Here is an 18,847-nt window from a genome sequence, read left to right as displayed (position 1 = left end):
CCTAATAAATATTGGGGGAACCAAGAGATCAAAGCCCAGCGCTTGAATTAGCCATCTCCATTGCTAATTAGCTGCCTGAATATCAAACAGTTTTGGACCAGCTGTAATTTAATAAGCCATGATTGAGGTTGGTTTGATTTGGTTTCTCCATTGAAAATTCTTCTCAGGTGCAAGTTTGTATGAGTTTAGCATTCTTGGTGATAAGCTGTTTTTGGCACTTTCCTTGTAAACATAATTAGCTATAAATACAGAGTAACAATAATAAAAATCATTACATTCTAACAGAATCTTTAATTGTATCTGTTATCTTATTTCTGTTGCATTATATTTAAGCTCTATATATGAAGTTATCTGCACATAGAATAAAGAACTGAAATGTAATGGAGTCAATAGTTTGAAATAAAATGTACTTTCTGCAAAATTGACAAGCTTGTCATTTTCTAGTTTATATCCCACAATCAGGCATGGAAGCTAGGGTAACAATTTAAAAATAAATTGCTTAAGCTTCCCTATACAAATGGTCTAAAAAATGTATTCTTAAGACGTATTAAAGAGGATATATCAAATAATTTTTGGTTTTGAAAATCGTATATCTGTTGACCCCCACAGAAAGCTATTCTAACCTGAATTTCTAAACACTTAACACTGAGTGTTGTTCTCCACATATTTTGGAATTCTTGCTTTGGTGCTGAGACCCGAAGCAGAATTACCCAATGAAACATCAGAAATATATTTCTTATGGTATATCCATATCATATAATCACAAGAAATAGAACATGATAAAAAATCACTTTTATACTTCCATAGTTATTTCTTCTTTCTAGGACATAAAGGCAAAGTATTTCTTTTTTCTAGGATGTAAAGGCAATCTGCTACTCGTATTCTGTATTTCCCATTTCAGAGAGAACACATGAGTGAAATCTTGACTATTGATACTTCTGGATTTTATATACCCTATTTCCACTTTTTTAGTTTTTGGATACCTCTCACTGGTAGTACTGTTTATAATTATATGGGAATCTAATCAGAGGATTCGTTCTGTAAAATAATGATTTTCCACGAAAATAAAAGACATTGGGTTCATTAGCATATATAATAAAATCAACATTTAATTTCAAAAAAATTGGTGAGCTCAAAAGTGCTCATTCATTTATATTAAACTACATTAAGATTAAGCAAGAGGGCTGTGTCTCGAACCCGAAACAAAAATTGCACGATGTGGTTCAAGTGACAACCAAGAGTGTAGCAGTAGTCTAACCAATGGCTCAATACCATCCCATCGCTGGGGATTATTTTGAAGGCATCCTGTGGCAAGGAGGAAATAGCTGATCATTTAGTCGTGTTAAGCTGAGGGCTTTCTGTAAGCAGATATAAACCTTCTCTCTTCAAATACTTCTCTTTAGTTGACAGCTATCCCAGTGTTACAGGATATCTCACATTTATTAAAGATAGAAGCAGCAGCCAATTCTGTTTTTAAAAACGGTCACTTTTAAATTCTTCAGCAGCAATTTTTCACTTAAAAATGTTGCTATTATGAATTTTATAAATTCCTTTTTCTCACCCCCCCCCCCAACCTCCACTAGATCTGCCAGTAGGAAGAGAAAACAAAGGACAACAGAGGCCTTTGCCTCAGGCAACTGTCTGCTGATGGATATTGTAGCAGCTGAATCGCTCCCCATTCACATTCTAAACCCTCTCTCCTAATTGTCATCAGTATCATCAATGTCACTGACGGAGACCACTGCACAATTCTACAGCCCTTCAGAGCAATATTGCCTTTGGCTTTTTCTCCTGGGGCTTGCTCCTTGCTTGGTGCAATCTGTGAAACCACTTAGCATAGGATCTACCCTGACTTCTAACAGGTACCAGATGATGCATCCAGACCTCTCATCTAGTTTTATGCCCTTATGCCTGGTGCGCCTGCCACTGATGTGTATGTGTCCAGATGTCAGGGAATGGATGATGCTTTTGCTGCCATTTTCATGAAGAAGCTTTAGGTTGGTGGGAGTGAACTCAATAGTACATGAAAATACCTGGTGTGTAAAATAGTGTTCTTTTTTTTTTTTTTTTTTTTTGCCAAGCACTTACACATTTTATTTCATTTAACAATCACAATAATGCTTTATGGTCCTTATTATAAAATAGTGTTCTTATTCATGACTTTGTGCATTCTTTTTTAAATCTAGTCCAAAATTCTCATGGAGCATGTTTGTATGCCTATGTTGCTGTGATGCTTGAGGAAATAAGATGGAAGGGTCTCTTCCCATTGATGTCCTTGATCTTCAAATACTATCCTTGTCCTCACAATTTATAAAAATAAGAAAATTTTTCATATTAACAAGTTATCTATAAGGATTTGGAAAGAAACTACTCTCAAGTAGCTTTTATAACAACTTTTATTAATAATACTATTATTCTTTCAACAAGAAAAAAATAATTTCTTTTTCCATGAATTCATACTGAATATTTCTTTCTAAGGGTCAAATTTGTATTAAATTAAAATTCATCCATAAACATACAGAAACAAATGCAACTGGAGGAAAATTGTATTATCTATGTAATTGTTATATTTCTCTTTCAAACGAATAGATTATAGATATGTAGACATATAATAGCATTCACTTTTCCATGTGGCGTGGATATAACTTCATAGAATAAATTGGCAGTTAAAACAATTGTGTAAAACATTTTCTGCATTTACATTTTTTATAGCTGAAGTTTCATCATTTCAGCTCTCAATTATGTTTTTACTGAGATTATTTTATTAATTACTGTCTTCCACGCGATTGTAAACTCCATGAGAGAAGGGATCATGTCTCCTTTTTATTCATCTTATTATCCAAAAATAATAACAAAAAAGTGTCTGGCTTGTTGTAAGAGTGTCATGAATATTGGTTGAATGAATTACTGTGTGAGCGAATGACTAATGAATGAACGAGTGGATGAATAAATATATAAAATTATAGGAATTAGCGGGACATTTTTAGTACTTGAAATATAAGCATTGAACAGGCAGTCTAACACGAATGTAGTGAATTCTAACGTTGGTTGGTTCACAGTGCTGTTCTAATTGGGATATCAGATAGCCTCCTGTATCCTCTGAATCTTTTAGCAGATCCAAATCTTGGATCTTATCAATTTCAGAGAAAACTCCTACTTTAGGTGAACTGTTGAACCTTAAAACAAAATAAGGAAATCCCCAGGATAACTTACTCTTCAAGAGAGATTCTGATAACCTACTCTTTCCTTGTACCTAGGGAATGCCACTTCCTTTGGACTATCTTTTAAGAATTGGGCTTCTATATTTATTCTCTCAAAATACAGAAGAAAACAGGGCATTTTGAATAAAGAGAATACAGTGAAATTGAGTTAGACAGTAGTTCCTATATTTTTAGACAGAGTATTACTAGGAATGTGTTTGCTTTCTTTTCTACCTCTTGGCCTAGGAGGAGGCCATTTTTCTCTCTTGCTGGTTCTATGATGATTTGCTATACAGATTGGATTACAGCAGTACTTTTTGCCTACGGTTTCCCCAGAGGACCACCCAAGAGCTTTCCCTGCTACAAAAGGTAACAGCCTGTGACTTTAGTGGGTTGTTTGCCTAAAGCGTAGACTGCCTATAAAATACAAGGGACCTCTGTCCTGTAGTTCATATGGTATAAAATAAATCATTTGAAAATTATTTCCAAAGCTTTCTGGACAAGTTAGTTCAGTATAATCCTTTTGACTGATAATCAACAATGGTTGATCTTAAATCTATGTCAGTGTGTGTGTGTGTGTGTGTGTGTGTGTGTGTTAAAAGTCTTTAACACTAGAATACCTTTATTTGTGCAATCAGGGTCCATTATGGTCATCTTACTGTGAAAAGCAACATAACTGGTTAATCTATTTTTTTTTCTGTATATTAGAAGAGAATTTTCTAGGGTAATGAATCTAAATGTGTTACTGTAATAATACATCTTAAACACTAATCCTTTTTTGTAAGTACAAATTTAAAATAGTTTTAACCTTGAGTCAATAAATGTTCTGCAGAGTTAAAAACAATGTAATATGCCAGCAGAAATGGTTATTTTTGTGATGTTTACTATATACTAAGTTAATTTTCAGTCAGAATACATATCAAAAATGAAAAGAAAACATATACTTATGACTTAAGTTATACTTTCAATGCAAAAATTACACACATACACACATACAAATTGACTCTGTATGTGAAAGCATAATGGGTAAATAACTGAGAATGATGGCTTCTGCTACAGACAACAAATTAAATAATTTAATTCCAAAACCATAATTAAAAATTGAAATCCACATTAGATTTTCACATTGGTCAAAATAATGAGGCAATTATCCCAAAAGCACTTCACTTCATGGGCGTGGATTGATTTGACTATGATAAAGAAAACTTCCTGTGTTCCCCAAGATCACTTTTAAGTCGCCATGCCTAAAATAAAAACTGAGGTTTTAAAAAACGTTTTTCTTCTTCTGACTTTCTTATTTTATTCAATATTGTTACTGTGAGATTTTCGATCACCCAACAGCCCTCTCCCCTAATGGTTAATTTTGGAAGCCCCCTCCGTCATAGGCTCTAGGACTTGATAAAAATGAGTTACTTAGAAGTGCTGAAGATATTTTTTTTTAATTTTTAAAAATATTTATTTACTTTTGGGGAGCCTGGGTGGCTCAGTCAGTTGAGCGTCTGACTTCGGCTCAGGTCATGATCTCACAGTTCGTTGAGATCCAATCCTGCTTTGGATTTTGTGTCTCCTCCTCTCTCTGCCCCTCCCATGCTCATGCTCTGTCTCTGTCTGTGTCTCAATAATAAATAAATGTTAAAAAAAATTAAGAAAACATGTTTATTAACTTTTGAGAGAAAGAGAAAGAGACAGATCATGGTGGGGGAGGGGCAGAGACAGAGGGAGACAGAATCCGAAGCAGGTTCCAGACTCTTGAGCTGTCAGCACAGGCAAGCCAGGAGATCATGACCTGAGCCAAAGTGGGACGCTTAACCCACTGAGCCACCCAGTGCCCCTAATAAAGCACTGAAGATAACTCTTACACAACTGCTCTCATGCTCCTCTCTTCTGGGCAGCTCCTACTGTCACTACTCTATTCCAAGTCCTTATACCTTCCCATCTCAATTCCTCTTTCAGAAGCCTCCTAACTGTTCCTTTTGAGTTCACACCTCCCACACTCACATCTCTACGCATAGACACTAGGTTAATCTTTTTAAAAAAGTTCATTTTATTACTAATCTCATCCAAAGGAGGTGTTGGCTGCACAGAGCTCATAGGGTAATTCTGTAACTGCTCTGCTACAATTCAGGGCTTTTGGTCATCGTGTTTCAACCTCACTTTCTGTCATTATCTCCCACTCATCACTCAAGGTGGACCACTCTACTTGTGCTCTGAATATTCCTACTTCGTTATTTCTGCCTAAACCATCATTATTTCTCATACTCGAAAAGACCTCCCTTCCGACCACACGGGAAACTGCCTCAGTCCACTTGCCTGATTTCCTCAACTGTAGGTGTTTCTTCCTCATCCCTGACACCCTGCTTTTCGGTGATCATTAGCCCCTGCACTGTGTTTCATTGTATTATCATCATGTTTGTGATTACATATGTTTTATCCACCAGTTAGTCTCATGGCTTTAAGAACAGGGTTTCTATTTCCTCTTTCTTTACAGGGCACACCATAAGGGTAGATTCCCCAAACTATTCACTGATATAAGAAACTTCACACAAGGGTTAAAGTATTTTAACTCTAGAAAAAACTTACTTGATGGAACCAAACACTTTCTGGCCCATTAGAAAAGTAAAATGATCATACTAAGCAGATGTTGTGTATAAAGTATGTTTCTTTTGAGGCTGAGCATATGAAATTTCAGTAAAATTAGGAAAACTGAAATTTAACCCTAATCAAAACTTATCTTTATCTTTGAGAAACACCCACATATATCTCTCATAAATACTCATGTTATTTGACAGCAGAGAAATTTTAAAGATTATATTTAAAGACGCCTGGGTGGCTGAGTTGGTTAAACATCTGACTCTTGATTTCTGCTCAGGTCATGAACTCATGGTTGTGAGATTGAACCCCGCATCGGGATCCACACTGGGTGTGGAGGCTGCTTGAGATTCTCTCTCTCCCTCTGCAACTCTCCCCTCATGTACGTGCACTCTCAAAATAAATAAACACTTTAAAAATTATATTTACATATATATGAATATTATTAAGAAATGCAACTGACGGGAACTTTATTCATATATTTTACTCAGAAACCAGCAGAGTAGCCTGCACGTAAGATAGGTTCAACATTATACGTATCAGGAAATAAAGTGAAATATAAATGACCAACACCTCACAAACCTATCGTCAGAAGCTTGTCCAGATTCACTATGAATAAGTCAGCTCCTTCCAAAACAATATAATGGTATTTTAAAAGCCATAGCCAACATAATATTATGAGTTTAAAAATTTAAGGATCATATTTGCTTTCATATGTGACATTCTGCAAGAAACTTTATCTCCCAAAACTCCTCCTACCCAAAGCTCAGAATCTATAGGAAGGTATATATATTTAGGGTTTTGTCTTTGACATTTCCAATAATTCTTAAAGATCTGAAGTGTTTTTTCAGATTTGTGCTGAGAAGTACTAATCATTTAGTAGAAAATCACTAGAAAATTTACATTTGCATAAGGAGGGACACCAGGGGATAATACATTCCTTTCCATGACTTGAACAAATCATTTTATGGAATTTACTATTCTGTCACTACGGAGTTGTAACATCATTATTAAAGCAAGCTCTACACTCAGAATGGGGCTTGAACTCATGACCCTGAGATTGAGGGTAGCATGCTGTACCGACTGAGCCAGCCAAGCACCCCAACTTGTGACACTATTGGGTAAATAAATTTTTTTTTAGTTACTCTTCAATTTCTAAAATCTTCCAGCAAAGCTGATTAGATCAGTTAGCTAGTGTGTGACCAAAATAAGAAGCCTGTTCCCCTAAATCATTAGATAGAGTTCCTCTGTTACATAATCACAAGTAAACTTGTCATCCATTTAACTTCCTAATATGTGCTTTCAGTCAGAATAGGATGGAGAATTACTAGTTGATCTATCCTGATCATTGGATAGAAAAAGTAAATCAATCTTTTAATGATTGAATATTTATCGAATTATTGATTTAATGAGAGGTGCCAACACCAACTTTGATTAAAAGGAACAGAGCAAAATTGGGGCGCCTGGGTGGCTCAGTCAGTTGAGCGTCCAACTTTGGCTCAGGTCATAATCTCACAGTTCGTGAGTTCGAGCCCTGCGTCGGGCTCTGTGCTGACAGCTCAGAGCCTGCAGCCTGCTTCGGGTTTTGTGTCTCCCTCTCTCTCTGCCCCTCCCCCGCTCATGCTCTGTTTCTCTCTCTCTCTCAAAAATAAATAAACATTCAAAAAATTTTTTTAAAAAAGGAACAGAGCAAAACAGAGGTTCTACTGTTTATATATATATACATATATATATACATATATACATATATACATATATACATATATATATATGTATATATATATAAACAGTAGAACCTTGGTTTGTGAGCATAAGTTGTTTCATAAACATGTTTGTAATCCAAAGCATTTGTATTTCAAAGCAAATCTCAAAAACCTTTTGTCTCAGTTGTGATCATGTGATGTTTGGTGTCATGTATTGCAAGACAACACTCATTTCTCAAGTTAAAATTTCTTAGAAATATTTTCTTGTCTTGCAGAACACTTGCAGAACAAGTTACTCACAATCCAAGGTTTTACTGCATATGAAAATAAGTTAATATCTAGAGGTTATTATTAAGTACAATACTACATAGAATTATATATTATGTTTTATGTATAATATTAATTAAGCATATAACCTAAGTATGCATGCTTTTGTTTATTATATGTTATACATATGCAAATATACGATATATATGCATATATATCTATTATATATCCACATTTATATCTGTCTATATATTTGATAATCCTCTATTATTGAGCTGAAATAACAGCACAGGTGATCCAAGTATGAGTTATTTTTTATTTAGGATTAAGACAAATACACTTTTGTTAACAGACTTACCCTTACCTTTCTGACACATGCCAGAACACATAATTTGCTTCCTGAGTAAAATTTTACAAGATAAATTGATGTACTGTTCTACAGTTCCTCTTGTCAATTTTATTCTCTTTAGCATTATCTAGATAGTTCATATACCCAGTCACCATATTACATCTGAAGGACATTTGGCTTTTATTGACAATAAGATACATTTTTGAAGAATCGAGTTTCAACATTGTTGAGAATAATCAAAACAGGAATTCCAAAAATATTTGACACCTGATTGTATCACTATTAGAATAAGTATTTCTCCTCCAAAGAGCAACTCCCTCACATCCTTGTCAAGATGGACATGCTTACTGGAAATCATCTGCCATATGTGTGTGTGTGTGTATGTGTGTGTGTGTGTGTGTGTGTGTGTGTGTGTGTGTATGTACATAAGAGAAATCCAAAACTACTTAATTTTTTACAAGGCTAATAGTACTACCTACATTTTATGTTTTTGTGGATAAGAGTTCTAATTTTATACCATTATTTAGTAATTAGCTGTCATAAAAGATACTGGGTGTTGTATAAAATAATGGTGTTTTTCTCAAGCTATGTGTAAAAATCTATTTAGTTTACAATCTATCCCTCACATGTTCTTGGTAATCCAAGTGATATGAAACATGATCTACACTGAGCTCAACCTTATATTAGTTATAAGGCCTTGAGCAAGTCTTTGAGATAGTTTACTCATTTGCAAAGTGGATAATATCTTGTTACATGATTTTTTAAAACTATAAAAACTAGTTATTGGTGAATATTCTTATAAAGTAAAAGTACTATATGGAAATATATGATCTAAAAGTAATGAAATTCAAAAGCAGAAATTAAATATCCAGTAATTAAATTTTCACTGATGGTGACAATAAAATCTGAAAGTTCTTTCCATTTCTAAAGTGTGCTATTCCATTGGTTAAGAAAATATTTTAAGACGTATTTTTGTCCTGATCATGACATTAACATACAGAATAATATTCAAATATGTCTTGTTTTTTAATACTACAGAAGGAGATCTACTGTGGTGGATGGAAATTTAACTAAAACTAATGAAGGGTCATATCTTTAAAAGACATATTGCCATTGAAAAATATGGTCGAATCACACTGGTTGACTTTTTCTGTAAATGGGTTAAAATTTACACACCACTGGAGATCTGTTTAAGAGCATGTGGGTTAAACACACTGAATCTCCATCCCAAACACAGTAAGGCAGCTACAAGTCAAACATAATGACAGTGCTGATTAATTAGATACTCCTACCCCCAGTACTTCAGAGTGATTTATGGAGACACATCTCTAGCCTGATCCATTGTGCTGACTGGATTAATGGAGTGAGCTAGAAAAATTCACTGGCAACAGTATCTGGAAGCCCAGCAAACATTAACCCTTGGAGTTTTCTTATCTACCCTATTGACAGAATATTAATTATGACAAAACATACATGTCTCACCTAATTATCTTTTGATAACTTGGTTTATATTTGGCATATACATATAGATGTATGTATTTTATGCTGAATATTTGTATATATTGAAATTCCTTGCATTAGAAAGAAATTACACATAAACATTTAAGAGAATAGAATTAGATGAAGTTGTGTTTCCATTATGGAAACGACACTATGTAAGCATATCTTTTTCCTCTTAACCATATGCTCAGAGACACAGAAATTTGTTACAGGGTAAAAAGAACATAAAAATTCTTTTCAAACAAAAAACAATCCCATTACATTAAGAAATTATCAGTGTGTAGGTTGCCTGGTAGTAGTGAATTTTGGAATAAAGAGAAATTCTGCTTGGGGGGAAAAAGACATCATTGATATATAAGCAATTAAATTAGAAATATTCTGAAGTGTGCTTAATCAGAAGTGAGTATATCAGCACATAAATTGTTTTTGGTACATATAAAAGTAAGTAAGTATAAAAGTGTATATACTTATAAGTAAGTATCATATCCGAATCTCAAAATTAAAAAACTTTTTGTAGCTATTTCTGCACCGTATTTAAAGCTATGTAACACTGAAATTGAACCTTTCCTGAAGAAACAATTATGAGATATATCAGTAGGTTCAGCTTTAGTTACTTTTGTGGTATTAGATCCATCCCAGTAACGTTTGCTATGTATGTATTATGTTAAACATCTGAAAACACAGTTTTTAAGTAGACGTGGTTAAAGTTCTCTGGGTAAAAAATATGTCGTTCAGTTAGGAACAAAAGCTAGAACCAAGTAATAAACTCCTAATCAAGCAGCTCTACCTTGCAGAGACCAAATAAATAAGTTAATTAATGAAAATATTTGTAAAAGCTGTGTTAGCATAACAGTACAGTAAGGATAATATAAGGACCGTTGTCAAACTTTGGATAATTTAAAGAATACTTCTTACCTCTGTGGCAACTCAAGGCTCATACTTAGAGGAATTGGATTGTTTGTTGCAGATTTTCTTCATTCTAATGATGGTACAAAAGAAAGGAAATGCAAAACTGACTAAATCTAAGTTCATAAATTTTTATTGCCCAAGTCATCAAAAACTGGAAACTTAATATCAGGCTTTAATGCCCATACATATACCATGCCTCGTGAAACCAATATGTTAGATCAAAGCTGCTGTCTTAAATTTGCCAAGTTGGAGTTACTGACAAGTCTGCAAGGACAGCCCTAAGTCAGTGGTTCTCATCTGGGGGCAATTTCGCTTCATAAGGAGATGTTTTCCAATGTCCAGAGATGTTACTGATCGTCCAATGTAGGTGAGTGCTCCTGACTACCGGCCAGTGGAACTCAGCTGATAAATATCCTATGAGGCACAAGATGGCCTCCCACAACAAAATTATCCAGCTACCAGAGTCAATAATGCTGAGGCTAGAATACATTTAAATAATTTTAACCGAAGCTTTCAAATGAACTTACTAATGGTGAGAATCACATCTATGAATAAATGTTAAAGCTTGCTGATCAGCTATTACAAAAGGTGTTATTATCACTTAAAAATCCAAGAGTACCCTGGAAATTGGCAAAATGAGCATAAAACTATTAATGCTCTCACAGAGTGTCATCATTAAAACAGCCTCGAGGTATTAGGAGGCCCTTAAAGTGGAACACAGACTAATCAATCAGTTCATTAATAATGTTCCAGATGTGAAACTTTTGAATTTGAATAACTTGAACTTATAAGCCCATATATTACTTAAGAACATTATTGAGTACCAGAAGAAAAGTTTTTTAATGTTATTTAATAATGCTGACACTATGAATAGTATTTAAAGAAGAAATTAATGACCCTTCTCATGCAAAGTTTTGGAAAATATCAGAAGTTAATGGAGAAAATATCTCGATTGGAATATATGACTGAGGTAAAGTTGTGTATAGAAGGTCAAAAAGTTTCAGTTTTATTTTTCAATTAACTAAAACATATTCAGGCTCAACTGCTCATCTCTTACATCATTCAAAGGCTCTGTTTGGCAGAAAATAGACTCCAGAGAAAGTGACTTCCCCTCCGAACCACTGCAAATAAACAATTTGAGAATTTTCTATGACTCCTGTCTTCAAGCCCTTGACTTTCAACATTAAGATTTTATTATCAACAATAATAACAGCCTTTGCAAATGATTGTTTCTCACTTGGGTAGGTTTCTTATATTACAAATTTATTTAAAATTTTCCAAATCCAAGCCTAGCTCCAACATAGTCAAATCTAGCCCTTTGCAGCAATTCTCACTCACAAACCTCTTTTCTGCTTAGAATGGAAAATTTAAAATTCTGCTTAGAATTAGGGAATTTAAATTTTGTATCACTTATTTTGGCATTTCATGACATACTGCCTCACTTTTTGTTTTTCTTGACCAATTCTTTTTCCCTTGTTTTTAAATCTTCCCAGAATATAAACACCCAGTTAGATTATAAACACTGTATCATCAATATCTCTTCTAGTGATAAATGCTTAGTAAATATTAGCAAAATGAAAGAAAGAAGGAAAGGAGGAAAGAAGAGAAAGAGGGAGACAGACAGGGAAAAATGCCAAAAGAAAGGAAGAGAAGGGAGCCTGGGAAGGGAGAGAGAACAAGTCCTTTATATCACTCTTCTTATGTTACTAAGGAGTAAATGTTCCTTGACTCCTCTTTAAAAGCAAAGTGACTTGAACTGGCTCACAGATGATGAAATTAATCAATTTTAACTCATCAGTGACCACCCTCATCATTTATGCCTAGACATAAAAATATTTGAGATTTTTCTAGGTTTTCTCATTCAAGATCAGTCATTCTAAACTCTCCTTACAAGTGCAAACCTACTCTTGGAAAATGTATTAGAAGGTGGGAGAGGGTTAACTTCAGAAGCATAATATGTTTAGCATAATTACCTATTTAGAAAAAAAAACCCTCTATTTTCATAAAATAAGATACAGAAAGCAAAGCTGTTACAGTCAAGGTAGGCTTCTTAACCCAAATATGAGCAAATGATTTTCCCCTCTACACCCTTCAACATCTTCCCATTTACTGGAAGATGAATTCCAGTTCTTAAATTCCATAGGCTGTCTTTTCTACCTCTTTCATGTCTTCTCTTTTTAGTTCCTAATTCAGACTTTGAGCTTGAGCCAAAGCAAACTTTTTTCCTCTTTTTCAAATGTGCCATGCCGTCTCTTTTCAACTGCTCTTTGTATATACACGTTAGCCTCAACCCAGTTCCCAAGCCTCCTGGCCACTAACCCACACATGAGCATGTATGTGCACACATACACATGCGCATTGGTATCTACTTCCTACTTCACTTCCTTCAAGAATTATTTCCGCTGCAAGCTGCTTCCAGGTCCGGGGTCAGGTCTCTGGATTCCCCCTGCGTATCCTGCACTTCCTCCCATGCTTCCTCTCTCCTGACACAAGCCACACTGGAATGTGGTGAGTGAGCATCTGCGTGTAAATTCTGTGAAGACCTTTTTTCCTCTCTTGCTATCCCAGTATTCCTAGTACCTAGTACTGAATCAGGAAGATATGTTTTTCAATAAATATTTGTTAATTGAACTAAAACAAACTGAACTGGATAATACTAAATAATTTTAAGTTAAATATATGGCTGGAGCTACTCAGAAATTTTTCATTTTGATCAAAAGGGGATTTGGTTTTTTGTTTTGTTTTAAAAGATTGATAAACACTGTGTGCAAATCTCCACAACTTCTCAATGCTTTTCTTTTGTAAGGAAATTCACTTTATGTTTCCCCTAGATCTTCTTATTTCCAAGAATTTGCTTAAGACGGATGTCAGATGTCCAAAATTCCCATGGTTACACAGTGGTTACACATCTGCTATTCCATGACTGACCTTTTTTTTCATCTTAAGAACCTCTTCTCTTAAACGGTAGTCTCCTCTACTCAAAAAAAGAAAAAAACAAAACTCCACTTCAAATTAATCTATAATATCTTCTGTATTTAACACTGAAGGACGTTTTACTATTCAATTCAATCTCTTCCTTTATCAAAATTTCTTCTAATAGGGGCGCCTGGGTGGCTCAGTCCATTGAGCAGCCAACTTCGGTTCAGGTCATGATCTCGCGGTTTATGGGTTCAAGCCCTTGTCTGGCTCTGTGCTGACAGCTGGGAGCCTGGAGCCTGCCTCAGATTCTGTGTCTCTCTCTCTCTGCGCCTCCCCTAATCACGTTCTGTCTCTCTCTCTCTCTCAAAAAGAAATAAACATTAAAATCTTTTTTTAATTTTCTTCTCAAAAAATTTTCTTTTCCTTTCTGAAAATTGAATTAATATATAATCATTGATAGAAAATTTGAAAGACATAGAAATAGATGTAACAAATAGTGATCACACACATAATATCAATATCCAGAGATGGTCCCTGATAACATCTTGTTGAATTTACTTTCCATTTATTTTCAATGCATGTACTTTTAAACAGTTAAGATCCATCTGGGCAAATAGATTATATCCTGCATTTAAAAAATAATTTTATACCATAAGCATTGCCCATGCTGTTATGCCATTATCTTTGTACACTTAATTTTAAATGACTATATAATATTATTATGTGAGTATATCACAGTTTACTTCCCCATTTCCCTATTAGTGGCCATTTAGATTTCTCTCTGCATTATAGCTGTTCCTGCTTTCAAGAAACAAAGGCTGCAGTGCCCTAGATAGATCACATGTGCCCTTGTGCTTGGATGGATCTTTTCTTCCTTCCTTGTTCATATAACTTGCCATTCAGCAGTTGCTTCGGAAAAATGATTTTAATGAACTGTTCTGTAAGTGCACGAATAACATCATTGGGAACTTGGGGAAAGAACCATGCCTTCCTCTGCCTCATATATTGATGATAAATACAATCATGACTCAGGGAATGATAATGAGTCACTTAATTTGCTTAAAGCACTTCCTCTCAGATTCAGGAGAATGGCAGGCTTAAAATTGCTGGCAGTCAAAGATGTAGCTCTTTATATTTAAGAGAGTAGGAGTATTTTTTGCTTTGCTTGCCTGAGAATTGATCATTCCAGAAGTGTAAAAGGCATAATGACCATGTAGCAGTAACTTGGGATGGCAATAATACCAACAACAATGTTAAATTGAATAGGTTTCAGAGTTCCAAAGGTGTGCAGACACAGAAGCGGGTATTCCTACAACTTGGTGACTTATAGGACAACCCATTAAAGTGCCTATACAATGAACTTTTCTAGGTGGACGTACTCTCAGCCAAAAGGTCACTAACATGTCTGTTAAGAAAAGTCATTTATGCCAACAATTTGCCTCCAGTATTGATGAGAGATAAAAAGTCAAATAACTGGATTAAATGGCTTTTGCAGTTTGACCTTCCGGAACAGGAAGAAAAGAAACCCAAGTCCTCTAAATGTTCAATTATAAAGTGCTTTGATGATGAAATGCCCTTCCTCAGTCCTCAACACTATATTCCCATGAAACCATGAAACAAATAATTTCCATGTTAAGGAAATTTTGGTTAGGATTGTTTTTATCTACTTCAGAGATACTGCATTTTCTCATCTATAGAAAGAATCCAAGAAATAGGTAAGAAGAACTCCAACCTCATTCATACAGTTAGGCTAGCATTCAAGCTCTCTATTTCTTTATTAAAGAGAACAGAAATAATGGGGAAATCCTAGGTCTTAGATGTAATCGTGGGAATTTGTCCCCCTCATGGCATAGACATGGGAAGGTCTCACACAGGGGAGAAGAGAAATCTAAGTAGGAATTCAGGACAGAAGGAAGAAGCATCCAGGAGGAGTCGTACCAGTACCAGCACTGGTCCAGATAATAGGTGCCCCAGAGGACGGCTGATGTGCAAGACTGGGGATTGTTGCAGACTCTGTGAGTGCTGACTGCAATTTCCGGAGCAGATGGCCAAAGTGGCAGGTGGGTTTCTGAGAGGGAGCTCCTGGGCCTTTACCCACATTCTCCACGTACCTGGGTTCACAGATGGCCAATGAAGAAGATGACGTTTATGTGTTTTATGTACTCTCATAAATTATAGAGGGCAAAGTCCATCTTCTTATACGTACAAAATTAATTCTCAACACTTGTGTATATTATGTAACTGATTCTATTTTCATTGAAAACAGTTTCAGGAGTTATAATTTTCTACATTGTTTGTATAGACTATCCAGGTTTCTGAATGACATGATGTTTTCGCCTCAGTAGCTAGGAGAATGCAAACAAAATTTCCAAGAGCAAAGAAATAAAGTCTCATTTTGTACTTAAATTCTCTAAATTCACCAAAAACATGGTTTGAACTGAAAAATAAAAAAAAAACCTTCAGAGATTTAGAAAGAAACTGTTTTCTAATCACTAATAATTCTCATTAAATAAATTATTTTCTATTTATTACTAAAGTATCATTATATAACAGAATGCTTTTCCAAATACTTAAAATAGTTTATTAAACATTATATTATTATAAATTATATTATTATAATAGTAATAAATTATAACACAACAAATTATATTATTATAAATAATTATATTTGTAATATTTATATTATATTATAAATAAAAATATATTAAATGTTAAGTATCTAATATTATTTTATATTTTAAGTGTGTGTATGTTACATATATATATGAACAGAAATACCATTATATGAAATAGCATAACTTTATTTTAATCAAATAACATTTATTGCCCTTTCTGGAAGCATACTTTTAGAAATGTGTTTCTAAGGAAAAATGCGATCAAGAGGTTTATAGTTTGGTTGAAGAGAGAGAACACATATAAAGGAATAAGGATATGGAGAAACAGAACAAGGGGAAATTAATAGAGAATAAAATAAAACTTGCTTTAAATGATGAGGAAACCGTGAGGGTAGCTGAATTAGCTGACTTGTTTGTGACCAATAAAACCATTATTTCCAAAAACAGCAAAACTCTATTATGTCTATCGTTTCCTTAAGATAGAAGTTCAGGGGCGCCTGGGTGGCGCAGTCGGTTAAGCGTCCGACTTCAGCCAGGTCACGATCTCGCGGTTCGTGAGTTCGAGCCCCGCGTCGGGCTCTGGGCTGATGGCTCGGAGCCTGGAGCCTGTTTCCGATTCTGTGTCTCCCTCTCTCTCTGCCCCTCCCCCGTTCATGCTCTGTCTCTCTCTGTCCCAAAAATAAATAAACGTTGAAAAAAAAAATTTAAAAAAAGATAGAAGTTCAGAGTTTATGAGACCAAACTGCATAGCATCAATATTTAACTGTATTTTGCAATCCAAATAAGAAGTTTTTGAAGTGGTTCCACACTGCCATTTATGTACCCTGAAACTTCCTGTCACAAATAGGAATATATTACGCATTTGAGTCCAAAGAGGTAAGGTTTATCCCTGAGGTTCTTCATGGGGGTGACTTTCCTCCTCCAGGGGACATTTGGTAACATTTGGAGACATTTTTCCTTGTCACAACTCAGGGCTGGGGGGCAGGTACTACGGACATTTAGTGGATAGAGGCCAGGGATGCATAGAACAGTGCCCAACAACAGACATCCAGACCAAAATACTGATAGTGCTGACGTTGAGAAAGCCCCAGTCTATCCCCATATATATTTGCTAAACGCTCAAAAGAAAGGTTGGCTCAAAGGAAAAGACTGGCCCCCAAATTATGGAGTTTTTTCTTCAATCGTATGTACATTTTAGATGAAATCAAATCATTTTTTTTTTTTTTTAGATTTCCAAATCATTCTTTATTTGAATCTTAGTATTTGAATCAGTTTTCAAAAGCTTCCTCAACATGTACCTCTTACTATGGTCCAGTGAATGTTCTTAGTGTCTCACAAATAGGGAAAGGTTGTATTTAATACCATACTATTGCTTTTATTGTTTTTTTAAACTCCAACCATTTGTTTACTCCTATATCTTTCATTCCTATTTATTCAAATATTTTATACCCTCTGATAATTGGGGAAAATGCCTTTTCTAAATATAACTCCTAAATGTGAACATTTGAACTTTGATTATCTCTACCACATACTTTATTTTTATTTTTTAAAAAAATTAAATATTTTATTTATTTTAGAGAGAGAGAGAGAGAGAGAGAGAGAGAGAGAATGACCAGGGCAGGGGCAGAGAGAGAGAGAGAGGGAGACAAAGAATCTTAAGCAGGCTCCAGGCTCTGAGCTGTCAGCACAGAGCAAGATGAGATGCGGGACTCGAACTCATGAACTGTGAGATCATGACCTGAGCTGAAGTCGGACGCTTAACTGACTGAGCCACCCAGGTGCCCCTCTCTACCACATATTTTAGCATTTAATCATTTCTCATTGTCCTTTGTTGTTTTATGCCTTGCTTTTTATCTAGACTATATGCTCTTGAGAATAAAGATGAGGCATCCTTCTTAAACTACGTGATTCTCTTGGTATTTTAAACCTACATATGCAGGATACAGACCAGCATATAAAGACCAGCATATACACATATATAGACCAGTATATACTGTAAACATTGATTAAATTCCCACTTTTTTATTCTTTTTTTATTCATTTTTTTAGACTGATAGGAAAACAAAGGGTGAAAAAAAGATAAGAAGGAAAAGAATAAAACCAGGAGAAGAATGGGCCATGCAACAAGTTTAATAATTTTTTTTCAGTGATCTTTGAACATGTGAGTTACACCTGAATTAACTTCCATTTTACTCTGTCTCAACCTGTACTTATGAAGGTTGGAATAAGTTACTGTTTTCTCAGTAATGCCAATTGGGTAAGAGGCTAGCATTTTCTCTGTATTCACTGGAAAGAGCAAACTCTATTCCAACACTGGCAGTGGCTGCCCTCAGCTCTGGAGACAAAAGACCTGGGTCTGAATCCTAGATTACCCACTTAGCTGTGACATCAGGATCAGGGAAGTCATTTAAGTTTTCAGACTCGGAACGCTGCATCTATTACATAGGAATATTAACAGTGCCCAGTTCAGATGTTTGCTGTGATGGCTCAACAAGCTAAGTGATGAGGAGGGCTCAGAACAGTGCCAGGCCAAGAGTGAGGGCTCAGTAAATGCTAGATAGCCTCACTACTAAAAACATAACCTAATCCTGTGATCCCTCAAGATCTTATCTGTTAACACGACCTTAGATCTTAGATCTTCAATTTTTCTTAGCATTTCAAACATATGTTATAATGTCTTTTAAAGGAGATTATTTTCTTCCACAATTACTCAAGAAGTAGCAATTTATGGTTTATTATTGTGCTTCACACTGGGCAGATTCACATTATTCTCACGTGTATTTTACGTTTTTAAAT

The sequence above is a fragment of the Lynx canadensis genome, chromosome A1, assembly GCF_007474595.2.
Source record: "Lynx canadensis isolate LIC74 chromosome A1, mLynCan4.pri.v2, whole genome shotgun sequence".
Classification (NCBI taxonomy): Eukaryota; Metazoa; Chordata; class Mammalia; order Carnivora; family Felidae; genus Lynx; species Lynx canadensis.
This window is presented reverse-complemented; position numbering follows the sequence as displayed.